The sequence below is a fragment of the Lycium barbarum genome, chromosome 9 (assembly GCF_019175385.1).
Source record: "Lycium barbarum isolate Lr01 chromosome 9, ASM1917538v2, whole genome shotgun sequence".
In the NCBI taxonomy this organism is placed as follows: domain Eukaryota; kingdom Viridiplantae; phylum Streptophyta; class Magnoliopsida; order Solanales; family Solanaceae; genus Lycium; species Lycium barbarum.
Genome location: NC_083345.1, coordinates 49,135,382 through 49,149,558, shown reverse-complemented (window position 1 = coordinate 49,149,558; position 14,177 = coordinate 49,135,382). Strand labels below are relative to the sequence as shown.

General features: G+C 36.5%; 1 pseudogene; it reads right to left on the bottom strand.

Moving 5' to 3' along the window:
* Window positions 1-1,363: 1,363 nt before the first annotated feature.
* Window positions 1,364-1,480, bottom strand: LOC132612512 (5S ribosomal RNA; annotated as a pseudogene).
* Between the last annotated feature and the right edge of the window lie 12,697 nt (window positions 1,481-14,177).

The following is a 14,177-nucleotide window of genomic DNA, read 5'->3' as shown; positions in this document are numbered from 1 at the left end:
CCGACTGTATTTATAACATCTCTAAAATTCTTCTTGCTCTGGGTTCCCTCTTCCACTTTACGTCTGTACTGTACCATTAAGAGTCAATATCCCATACCTTTCCATTTCCATTACCAGTCCTTTCATTCGCTTGGCTCACTTATCTGTAATTTTTCTTAGCTACTTGTCTGCATCACAGCTATGCGTCGTAATTATTCCAGTGTTCTGCTACTTCTTATTCTTATCACGAAATTCTTACGATTTACACTCTCTCCATTCTTCATTCATCGCCTTCATCTTTCTTTCTGACGCTACAGCCAGTTTGTCTTCTATAAATGCTCCCTGTGTATCATTTTATTTCCTCTATGATCGAATCTCAACACTCTTTACAGAAGTTCTTATTCCATGTCACTGATCTCCTAGTTAGCTTTGTTAATTGATCGGTTTCCCTCAGCCAAACTGTTAGTTACTTTCGTCGTTAAGGATTTTGAGTTACTTTATTCCTAAATGCTCTCACCCACTCAACATGTTATAGCTTTGACCCTGAAGTTCGTAGAATGTCCTTTCAGAATTATAGATTCTTCCTATATCCAAATCATCCTTTAAAGGGCTTTTCTATTTCCAAGGTGACCGTGTCCTCTTGACCGTGCATTTATCTCTTCGGTTGCCTCTCAAGAGCTGGGAATCCCTTAACAATGTGGTAAGACCTACTTATTCTTTGTCACTTCCCGTTCATATTCGTGGTTATCTCCCTTCCATCCCATTCATCAAAATCTGTTCTTCTAATCCTGCACGTTCACCTTTTTTTCCGTGCTACCATACTCTATTCCTTTCATATGCCTACTTTCAACTTTCATCAAAATAATTCTTTGCCTCGACCGACGTCCTAAGCTCTCCTGGAAGCTTTACTTTTCTTCGTTACTCACATTTCTCCTTTCCTTAGGGAATCCTAATCTATTTTACTATTGTATACTCGCTTTCTTCCTTTCCCTGATGTTGTTGCATCAAGATTATCCATCTCTAACCTTTAAAGAAAATAATGTCAGCTTGTCCTGCAGCACTTGCCACTTGAACTTCAACACCCTGTTCAGTCAGTATCCTTAACATATCGCACTATCGACTACCAGGGCGCATATACTGATTTACGTAACTCCACAGAAAATATCATTTATATACATCTTTACTAACGCCTTACCTACAAGGTATCTCTAGTACTATTTGAACTCTTCCTAATTCTGGAGTTGTGACACACCTTCATTCTCTTCTTTGACCTAGTCCGCCTCATCCTTTGCGATCTTCTAGAATTTCCAACCATGGGTCTCACATACTTCTAGTTTCCCTGCGGCTATTCTAGTCCCTCATCCTTCTCTTATGTCCAAATTGTAGGACTCTTAGTACACTTCCAAGGAGGTCACCCATCCTAGTATTACTCTCACCCCAGCACGCTTAACTTTGGAGTCCTGATGGGATCCGGTACCTTAGTGCTGGTACGATCGCATCCAGTCTGCTACGTGACCTTTATCGCATGACCTAGAACAAATTGAAGTTCTAACGGATCCCAATAAAATTCTTGTAATGCATCTCCCTCCGGATTGGAAAGATCCCTTACTTCCTGACTGAGCAAATGCTGGTTTAGCCTTCGGAACTCTCAATAATAACCATCGATCAACACATGACTGTCTTTCATTCCTAAATTTAAGATTCCTTGTGGTGGCCAAAACATCTTAGTCGCAGTTATCCATAAGTACTTTGGTTATCGGTTCCTCTAAAACTCCCATTTGTCACCTATTAATGATATCCTGCAATAATTGTACACACATAAGAAATTTCAATAAAGAACTCATATACCTGTAGTCGACCTGTCCTGAGCTTGGTCTGGATGACTACAAAGTGAAGTGTCCTCTTTATTGTCCTTCCGCCATCTGCTAGTCTAGCCCTCCTCATCTCTCTCATCTGAGTCCAAGGGATACGGATATTCGGGCAGCTCCTGGTTTACTGACGGCCAAGAAAATGGGCTAGAATAATCAGTAACAATTTGGCGTAGGAATCGTCGCGGGGTCCTTAGAGGGATCAGTCTTGATGGAATAGCTCAGGCTCCTCCTGCTCGGTCCCGGAGCCTGTGGTCCCGAATCTACTCTAGGGGTCTTCTTAGCACCCCCACTGTCTGAGGCTGATCTCTTCATCTTTATCAATCTGTGCTGATCTCTTTGTCTTTATCAATCTGTGCTTACCTACAGGAAAAAAGGGTTAGAAATAATCTTCCTAGACTCTGGCTCTATCGCACGATCTAAGATAGAAGGAAAGGTCAATCATTCCTAAATGCCTTGCAGCCTCCTGTTTATAAGTGTGGCCGGCTTGACACCCATAAACATGACTCTACTGGACAAGGTCTGTGGACAATCCCTAGGACGAACTCCTCTGATACCACTTTTGTCATGACCCAAACCCATGGACCGTGACGAGTGCCCAACCACTACGGATCAAGAACCCCTAAACTCATTCTTACTTCATACAAGGTAACCTGGTGGCCCATTTCAACTGATATTCGATAGATACCATCTGCTATAACATTTATACGATAAACTTTACCTCAAAATCTCATAAATCATGTATGTGAATATACATATATATAAGCATACGAACAAAGATGGCGACGCAGACCGACTCGGTCAATATTTACACTGTACCCCAAAAGTGAGAAAACAACCAAAGCCGCATGACATCCCCACTATACACAACTGTCTACAGACCTCTATGGAATACAGACTGTAGAAAGGACAAGACAAGGCCCTGCCATACCTATATATGTACATAGCAAGATAGCATACCAAAAGGCTGAAGCTCCGGTCCAAATGGAGCTCGCTGGCTGAGACGGAGGAGTGGTCCTACAGGTCTGGCTCACTCGGCTAGCTACCTGAACCTGCGGACATGAACGCAGTGTTCACAATAAAGGACGTTAGTACGAACAGTGTACTGAGCATGTAAGGCATGAATAGTAACATAGTAAGAGATACCGAACATATAAAATAACATAATGAAAAATATAGAGCATAACATGAGATAGAGGAATACCCTATATATTTGATTGCCTCTTAAGGCGGATACCATCCATGCTTAGCTTTTCATAAAATGTTTCTCATACATATGTATCATAATAGTGCTGCGGAACGTGCATCCCGATCAATATATATATAATAGTGCCGAGGAACGAACGGCCCAGTCCATTTAACCATATATCCCGCGTCCGGGATGATATCATAATATATCAACTGATCAGGTGGCTATGCATATATAACGCCTTGCCCTTTCCCCATATCCCATATATACATATAAATATCATATACATATATAATATAAGTAGCATGCATGAGAGCCTAAATAAAAGCTACGACTCTATCGGAGTGACGTAAGGTCAGTAACCTCCGATTTATATTATGGAACAATCATCATCGCTATATCTCACCCCGAAGGAACAATTATCATGAGGTTAGATCAACAAGAATGAGTAAAATCAAGGAAATCATGAAATATACTCAACTATATCATGATAGCATTAAAACCATAAACTTTGGAATTTCTAGAAATAGGATCATCATCATCAAAATTATCATCATAAAACATACTTATATTTAGCATCATAAGAACTCTAAGAATCATGAGTCTCTAGCTTTTGGGAACAAGGACATTAAGGAAAACATGTATAGGTTCATAAGAAAGGAATCATGCCTTTAGAAAGAAAAGGTTTAGCCTTAACATACCTGTTCGACCTACTAATACCTACGCTTATCCCTCCGAGCTCGTAATTCTACATTTAAAGGAATTCATACTATCATTAGACTTATCATCGTATACTTGTACTGAGCTTTCGAATTAAACTACTTTATTTCCTGCCGAAAATCGGACAACATCTCCCCTGTTTATATGCCTTTCCTGAAATTATAATCTAGCAAGCAACAACAATAAAAACAATACCAACATCAACCACAATATTATCAACACCAATAGGCTCCATAAAACATCCCACACGAGGTTTTCCAAATTTTTCAACTAACCATAACCATATGTTAGAATACCATAATCAAAGAATTATATTCAATTTAATCTCAAATTAGTCCAAAATCTACTTTCAAAATCACCTCATGGCCATCAACTTCAATTTAACACTTTATGATTTTTCTCCTATGATTCTTTCCTCTCTAAGACTTGCTAAACCTTTACATCATCTCAATCATGTACATAATAGGAAGAACATACCTTATAGTAGAAGAACTTCACTCTATTCACCCCTTTCCAAAATCAAGTTCATCACCACCTTGAAGAGAAACAACAACAATTATCTTCTGTGGATTTTATTTGAGGTTTTGATGTTGGTGTTCTCTCTTAATAATTTGGAAAGGTTATGGAAGATTATGTAAGGTTATGAAGGATTATGGAAAATTATGGAGAGTTATGGAATGTTATGGAAGTTGATGGAAAGTGATGAAAATTTATAGAACTCTCAAGAAGTGTGGACGATGAGAGAATGGTGAAAATTGTTGAAAATTAATGGGTTTAGAGGGGTATTTATAGGTGTTTGTTGGGTTGGGTTACTGTAGCACTCGGGTACTGTACCAGCGATTTCCTGCTCCGTCTGCCTAACTTGTAACGTCCATAATTCTCTGCTCTAATGTCGCATCGATGAGCGGTTTGTTTCGTTGGAAGCTAGATTTGACGAACTTAATTTTAGGCTTTCGAAACACCTTAAAACTCCTAATATACTAGAAGATATACCCCTCCAAATTTGACCCAAATTCTATCAACTTTGTCCAAATTTTTGACAAACTTATTTTCTTCGATTTGCTTGATCCCGGAACCTTTAGATACTTGTTTAACACTTTTTAAGTGTATTCATTAGCCTTATAAGGGTTCCATGACCTCTCTGAGCTTACGTTAGTTTACTTACAACGCAAACGACGCAAAATATTTTTTGACGTGTAACATTATATTGTGATTGGCTTGTCGCCACATGCGTGATACTAGATTTGATGCTTAGTTTCCGTATCATGATTGTGAAACCGTATCTCTCGTTTATTGGGTATTATCTGGTATAGAGGAAGGATTTGACTTATTCTTGATATTGTGGTATGTGTCCATGTGTGGCACGAATTGTATTGATATATTCTTATTGGGATTGATATATTCTCACTGTCATTGATATCATTCATGCATTCATACACATATATTTGGACCGGGTTGCACGTTATGCACCATATATTGGATCGGGTTGCACGTTCCGCAATATTTATTGGATCAAGTTGCACGCTGCAGCAGGTACATGGACTTCGCGGGCCCCCATGGGTCATTACTGTCAAGGCGTGAAGGTATTCCGACCCGATCATATTTGTACGGAGATTACAATATTGGCCATTGCATTGCATCGCACATACATTCATATTACATTCATTCACACCTCTAATTCCTTGGTTGTTGACTCATTTGAGATGATGTGTGCTTGTTAAACACTTACCTAGATACTTGATAGATTTGAGGACTAGAGGTCCCACCTAGGATATGAATGTAGACTACTGCGATCTAGTGTGGTTCACATTATTGTAAGTCTTGCATGGATGTGCTTAGTGATTATTTCATTCTCATACTTCATGGATTCCAACATGATACTTCTATACTTATGTTGTTGCTCTTGGACTGTGTTGTTAAACCTTACTTCGACTGTCTTTTGAAATCTTGCCTGGACTTGCTAAAGTGGGGAGTAGAAGCTTCACCTAGGCTATGACTATTATTATCGGGGACTTACAATGATTCTGATCACTTGTAATATTGTGGAATGCTTAATTGCCTACCTGTTATGTCTTTCTTTTATATATGTGAACTAACTGTTGTCGGCCTATGATGCCTACTCAGTACGTGTTGTTTGTATTGATGCTACCACGCTACACTCCTTTTCGAGGTGTAGAGTGTGTGACAGGTTCTATTTCTGATCCTCGAGAGTGTTTCCCGAGACGGTGTTGTTGGAGACATAGGGTGAGCTACTGCCAGATCTGCAGCCCGAGTTTCCATTTTTTGTATACTTGTCATCAATTTCCCAAAAATATTCCTTTTGATGTTATGAGCCTTGTATGACACATTCAGATAATCTTATTATATATTCAGACCTATGTGTTTATTAGTAGCTCTTGTGCTGACTTAGACCCAATGCCTTGGGTAGAAAATGTTTTCCGCACTTATTCTCTTTTATTTGATGTTCAGATTATTATTATTTACATTGTTCTTCCGCATTTATAGTTTGTATATTGGGTAAAGGAAGGGTTCGTCCACCAGGAGGGATGGCGTGGGTGCCCGCACGATCAGTGATTTGGGTTGTGACATTAATTGAAGCTCTTCCCTTTATTTTGTTGGCAGTATCAAATTGTAATAGATTCATATTTGCATAAAATTGTCAAACTTTGTAGATACACATATAAGAATTTTCTCAGTGAAAATACATGTTCAATCATTCAATAGTTAAACAAGCTAAGCTTCAACTTTTATTACATGAGCTCGAAATTAACTGAAAAAAGTTGAGTAAATCAGTTATTTAAAAGTTTATTTTTAATTTGCTAGGACAACATTAGTCTATCCAAGCTATCTCTAACATTATGGAGTGTCAGGATAAAAGTATTTGAGAGATATTTCGACTATATTAGTTAGTTAGAATTACGTTTAAATCATGTTAGCACGTTTATTTTAAGATCAATATGTTTGTTAGGAGTTCTTTTAGGCTTGTTAGAAGTTTATATGTTAGTCAGGGCAGTTGGTTAGAAGGCCACAGTCGAAATCTTTTTTAACAAAAGGCCACAAGTCTCAAAGTATTTCCATTTATTACGTCAGCAAGGTAAGTCCCACAAGCTGTCAATCCTAGCTCCATAGTTTTGAAAAATATAAAATTATCCCCAACCCCTAACATTTTAATTACTCGAATTAGAAATAAAAAAATTAAATTTTTCCCTTCAAAAGCTCCCAATTTCTCCACTTTTCAGATCTCGTTTTCAGTCAAAATTCTAGTTTTTCATCATAAAATCAATCCCCAAAGAGGAATAGCATCCCTATTTTAGCCATTGTTAAGATCTCAGAAATCGTTGGAAAGGAGCTCAAATTAGATTCCCCACTATTGCAAAACCTCAATTTTCCAGCCTCATCAACGACATTGGGGTTCGTTTTGGGAGTATAAATTCTTGTTGATACCCAATTTTGACCTTCTTGTACCCCACCTATCGATATTGTTTTACTTTAATACTTTTAACATTCTTTTACGTGATCAAAAGCTATTTTACCTTCCACATAATTCATTTTACCGTTCTAATATTATACTTAATTTCATATCTCATTTATTATTTTTGTTACCATTGCATGTTACGGAATATCTCATACTTACTCATAATTCGGCAAAGTGTATGCATTGATATTATTATTATTATTATTATTATTATTATTATTATTGTTGTTGTTGTTGGTGTTGTTGTTGTTGTTGTTGTTGTTGTTGTTATTGTTACTCTTATTGTTGTCCTCTTTATTTTAGATCCGATTATTATTACCATAATAATACAAATCAATTTCCTCATTTTAGTTTTAATTTTGCATAACCATTTATTATTAAATTTTTACACAAATAATATATTATCATTGTATATTGTCAGTATTTTTACATCTATATAATTAATTTTTAATTTAAATAGCATCTTATTTTACTCAATTTTACGTGTCATCCATGTATATTTAATTAATTTAAACTAGCATTTTATATGACATTATTATATATGTGATCACAATTTTTAGTATTATTATTTTTACTCCCTCTGTCCCAAAAAAATTATCCTCCTTTCCTTTGTAGTCTGTCCCAAAAAGATTATCCTCTTTCTATATTTAGAAACAATTTAACTTTATGAGATGATTTACAGTCACACAAATATCTAAGTCTTGTTTTGGACCACACTTTTCAAAAGTCTTTCTTTATTTTTTAAACTCTATGTCAAGTCAAAAGAGGACAATCTTTTTGGGATGGAGGGAGTACTATTTACATTTGCCAATACTATTTTACATTATTAATATTTATTTTGGTATTATAACAACCCAAGAATTTGTCTAATCCTCACAACATTCTCGCCCCAAATATGTGCATATCAATTATCACGTAATGTGTTCACTTTCTTTTGAATTTCAAATCTACTCCTCTTGGAAAAGAATCCATTATATCTCACAAATTCTTTTTTTTTTTAATTAAAGCCACCATAAAAGGTGAAAATTTATTAAAATAAGTCAAACTGTACAAGCAAGAAAGAAGGAAAAAGAAAAAAATCTAAGAAAATAGAAATGCTAAACTATACTAATCCTAATAACACCACAAGAAGAAAACCAATTAGTTCCAAGGCCTTGTCTTGCATCCATTTTTCACATCTACAAGTCTCACAGATGGAATGGATGAATAACTCATGAAGTAGAACCTCAGGCTTTTGGTTGTAATAAGCCTCTTCCAGTAGAGTTTTTATAGGACTTGCACAACTTCACCATATAACCAAGCTCACAGATCAGCACAGGTCTGCATAGACTGCTGAATCCTCCTGCATACTGATCCATCAAGATGATTGCTCCTTGTGTAGTGATGCACCTTTTGTGTAGCACTTCTTGTATCCATTGTAGTAGTACTGATCCAGCCTTGAAACTCCAAATCAATCCAATATCAGTCTAATAAACAATCAACTAGATATTGTACATCCTTCAGTAGATTGAACATAACATTAGTACCACACACTGAAGACTGCACTATATTCATTTTATTCCCTCCCTAAGTTCAAAACTGCTCCTTTGTTCTTATTCTAATGTTTGGAGTTTGAAGTTTCCATGTTGATTATCTTTCTACCTGTTGATGGTACTTCCTGAAAATTATGAAATTGCCTGGTATCTCACAAATTCTTATTGTTTGTTTAGCAAATATTTCCTTTCCTTGTATAAAAAAAATTCACTCGCTAGTGAAATGAGCTTTGCTCCCAACGTCCCTTTTTCCCTCTCTTATACATATATAACTCACGCCTCTAGCCATGGAGGGGAGGAGGATTTTTCGCTGCTCTCTTTCTCCAGTTTTCTACACCATTAACGTCACCCTCTAGCACCATCACAACCACACAACTCACGCATGTAAACTGGTGGTCGACCATAGCATCTCCCTTAGCACCATAACACCATGTAAAATCAACTGTAGCACACCCAAAAAACAAGCAGCAATGAAAGGGACAGAGGAACGGAACTCATAACACGATAGCGAGCTCGAAACACAGTATCGGCATCCCTTTTGTCAGCCTTTACCCATTAATTTCACCACGTAAACGCCATCTTTTCAAACACCATGTGAGAGCCATCGAGTTCCACCATAGCACCACGATGTTGCTGCTCGAGGTTTCCGTCCAGTAACTTCGGTCGTCGTCGGGATCTCCGGCATAAAGGGATGGGTTGGAGCGACTAGGAATTCAACCTGAAAGCCCAGTAAAGCTTTGGACTGAAACCTCCACCATCGCTTGATCTCTTCGGCGTTATCTCATTGAAAAATTTATTCAGCTACTATCGTTTCCTCTATTTTTGCCTTGCCTCATTTACTTCAAAATATGGTATTGTTATGCTATGCAGTTTTAGTTTTGTTTACGTAATGCAGTAGCCGTTTCGAAAGTCTATTTCCCTCGTGAATAAAATTCAAGTTTCATCTAGATAAATAATAAGTAATCTGACATCTCCCTATTGGAGAAATGGTAGGCAAATTTAGGAGAAAAAGAAATGTGATGTGCTAATAATGATGATGGCTTATACATGTGCTTTAGAGTTTGCTATGTCTGCTAAAGTAATAGATGTACCTGAATATATATGCTAGGTGTTAATCTTCATTTTTGTACCTATACGTAAATATGCACAATAAATAGACATGTTAAGATTGCAAAGTTTGTTGATCTCTCTGTTCACTATCAAGTTTCTGATGAATGTTGGCCAAGATAATCTGCCTTAGCATTAGCATTTTAAAATGGGAAAAGGGTCAAAAATACCCCACTACTTTGGAAAAAGGGCTAAAAATATCCTCCGAACTTATTTTGGGTCAAAAATATCCCTCTACTTTGGAAAAAAGGCTAAAAATATCCTCTGAACTTATTTTGGGTCAAAAATACCCCCATTATGTAGGTTTGAAGTATGAGGGAATTGGGGGAATAAGGGGATCTTATGGGTAATTATTTAGTTGTGTCAGGTTTAAATGATGAAGCGGGTTTAAAAATAAAATTGGGTTATTTTGGGGTATAATTTCCGTCAAGACAGGGATAGATTTGAAAACTTTAAGGATGAGAGGGGTATTTTTGACCCAAAATAAATTCGGAAGATATTTTTAGCCTTTTTTTCAAAATAGAGGGGTATTTTTGACCCTTTTCCCTTTTAAAATCATACATGCTTACTATAATTGAGAACATTGGTACTTATTTCAAAAAGGACTCTGTCTTCGAACATGTTCTTGACCTATTCAATTGAGTTAGTTATAGATAAAGAATAGACATACTCTCACCTCTTTAAATATTCTTTAAAGATAAAGAAAGACATACTCTCATCATAATGGAATGGCATAGCTTGGTGTTCAATCACGATGAGTGGAGGAGTCAACGCGCGATGCAGACCTCAAGTGGAGTCGTCACCCCCAAGTGGGGCCCAGGTACATCGAAAAAAGAGAAAAAAGATCGACCGTAACTTCATCATCGTGTATGAAGCGCACAAATAGCCTTATTAAAAAGAAGTAAAGTAACTCGTTACTCCCTCCTTTCTAATTTCACGTGTCACTCTTTTTAAAAAAACTTGACAACTTTTACTACTACGCTAAATTGTGACTTGCTTTTCTTACAATCTAAAAATCAAAATATTTTTAAGCTTTACACGGCTTTCTTAAATGCTTAAATATTTTATTTAGTGCTCTTGGACATTTTTTAAGAATTCTTTTCGTCTCATTTTAAGGCGTTTAAGAGAGTCAATCATACTAAAATAGAATAGAGAGGAGTAACATCGCATTGGGCCTATTCTCAGCCTTGTCATGTACTGAACTCACATTCTTCTCTTACTCTTAGCTTTAAATTTATATATTGTTAATTTATTATTTATTTCGGTCCTTTACATCGAATTCGCCACCAAAGTTAAAGTGGCACACATTTTACTAATAATTTCTTTTCTTTTGCGAGATGTTAAAATTTATGTAAACTGGCTAAAACGCACTATGTTAAAATTTATATGAACTGGCTAAAACGCACTATGTGAAAACAAAGAATAATTAAAGGATGGATTTTCTGATAGATGACGTTTGGAGGCTTACTACTCATAGACTCTTGACTCAGCATTCTGAATATTTTCTGGTATTATTTATTAAGTTGACATTTCCCCAAAGAGGTCAGTCTCCTAATTTTTTCAACTTTTACTTCCTTTTATACGTAGTTGAGTGGGAAGATTAGCCTATTCATTTTAGTTATATATTTATGTCACTCGAATGCTTTAAGCATTTTGCTTGGAAGCGATCAAGTTAGTTCTCCTGTCCTTGACTCTTTTGATTTTTTTCTTCTGGCTTATTGTTCTTTATTGGTTTGTATTATTCGAATACTTTAAGCATTTTGTTGTAAGCAATCAAGTCAGCCGCCTCTCCTTTTTTTTTTTAGTTGTTAATGCTGCACTTTTTTTTTCTCTGTCTGGTGGCTGAGAGCATACTTTGATTGATTTAATCCATGAACTTCGTGGATTCACTAGTTCCGTATATGTCACTTATTAGAATCCATGCCTAAAACCCTGTATTATAAAATTCAATCTTGCCTTACCTTGTCATCTACTGTATTGTTTGGTTAGTTAAGATGAGGTTATTTTCCTAATTTCTTTTTAAGTTATCGAGTAGCATTAAATTGACTTACATTTTGATTATAAATATATATATTCAAGTTGAGTTGTAGTATCACATTAAATGAGAAATGATTTTCTTTTCTTGTCCATTCCACTTTATAGATTTTATATCACGCGGACTACTGCTTTATCTAAATTATTTTTTTTATAAACACTTTCCTACATTCTTTAGTTAAAATAAATAAGTCAACCTTGCATGTTTAATCACTTAGTTTAATTTTGATTACTATTTAATTAATTTTGCGCTTTACTCACTTAGTCCCCACATAATCCTAAATTCGGCCGGGACCCACATTTGTGGACTCGAAAGGTGCTTAACACCTTCCTTTTGAGGCAATTTGAACCCTTACCCGATCTTTGGTTGCGCATACTAGTTAAACAGAGTTATTCGCATTAGTAGTAGTAAATGGGGCCCTAATGCTCCTAAATTCATTAGTTAGATGGCGACTCTTCTCTTTTAAATCCACTAAAAGATTTGCCACGTGTCTTGACCCGTCTTCCGCGAGGAAAATGGGGCGCGACAATTCTCTTATGGAGTCAATTCTCTATTCCAATACCTCAATTTGTAACAGCTAAGAGCTTTATCCCTGCTCTTTTTCGTTTTGAATCTGGTACAGTTCGTTGGCCAGTCATAGTCCACAATCATCGACCAGTCATAGACCATAGTGATAGTGTATTATAGATTTATGGCGTAGATTGCAGAATATGCGATGAATGGGTGGAGGCCCCAAAATGTTAGAATTGGAATTCTGTGAGCAAGGTGACAATGCCGATCTCCTTGTGTCGCATTAGTACGTATAACGACTTGGTTAATAGCGTAATAAAAATAGAGGAGTTAAATTGTGAGCCGAGCGACTTGCGCATTAGTTATATGATTAATGCTCTGCCCGCTAATGGAAAATCCATCCTTCTTTCATAACGAATGATAGGCAGGTGGGATTGTAAATGCTTGATGTTGTTGCTAATTTGTTCGAGGACTGTTTAAGAATAAATATTGTTGAGAGGTCTCAAGAAGCTTCAACATCAGTAGCACCACCCCCAGCCCCACCCCCCACCATAGCCATAGCCGCCAGCCGATGATAATTCAATGCAACATAAGAGAATGAGTGATCATTTAATGGATATGGATGATCCTGATAGTGATGTCGAAGAGTGTGATGGAGGTGATAGGTGTTACACCTCAAAAATTTCATGTCTTTGTGCGATGAATAGACTAACGCAAGTTAAGGTATATAGGATGTCCTTACAAGTAAGAAGGGATACTTAATAATTCTTATTAAGATTCCAAAGACACTTGAGGCAAGAGAAGAGAGTCCGTCGAAGAAAGTGAAGTATAAGTTGTGTTCGGAAGGGTTTTGTAACAACCGAGCTAATGTTGATTTAGTAATGTCTTGAGGAGAAGATATAAGGCTCCTTAGATGGTTAATGAAGTATTATACAAGTGCCAAGAAGGTTCCACGAGGATTGGAAGTCAAACGAATCAACGAGCACAATTCCGAAAAAAAGTGAGTTATACGGCCTCTTATACGGTCCGTATAAGGGACCGTATAACTTGTCTAGAGAAGGGTCTTCCACTGGAAGTATTATACGATCACTTATACGGACCGTATAAGTTATACAAACTGTATAAGTGTCCGTATAAATCCCGACGAGCAGCTTTTAAAATTTTATATAAGGAGGACCCAAGTTTATTTTTCTCATTTCTCATCTTCTTCATCACTCTCAAAACCTCTAGAACATTCCATACACCATATGAACACATATCCAAGAGAAATCAAAGATTAAACACCAAGAATCAAGAGAATCAAGTCTGTGGATGCTCACTAGGGTAGATACAAGTCAAGGTTTCCTTTGGAATTGAAGTTGGGGTTTTCTCAAGTGGAGTATCTTTATCCAAAGATCATTCCTACATAATCAAAGGTGCGTTTTACATCTATTTCATGTTGTTACAAGTATTGAGTGGTTGAAAGACTTAGATTAGAGAAGAAAGTAGAATATGGAGTTCAAATGTGGAAATAATGACATTCTTGAATAGTAACTTCACTTGAATCATAGTTCTTGATATGCCATGAGTATAATCTTGTTATGAATAATGCTAATGTCGTTAAAGAAGTATTATTTGGGAATGAAGGTGTTAGGTCATAGCTATGGCTATGGATGACCTTAAAAGGGTGTTTCGAGAATTGCACAATGTTTAACGTAAAGAAGTTTATCGATTATGATATTATGGGTGTTGTTATTGATGTTTGGGAGTTATTTATCATATG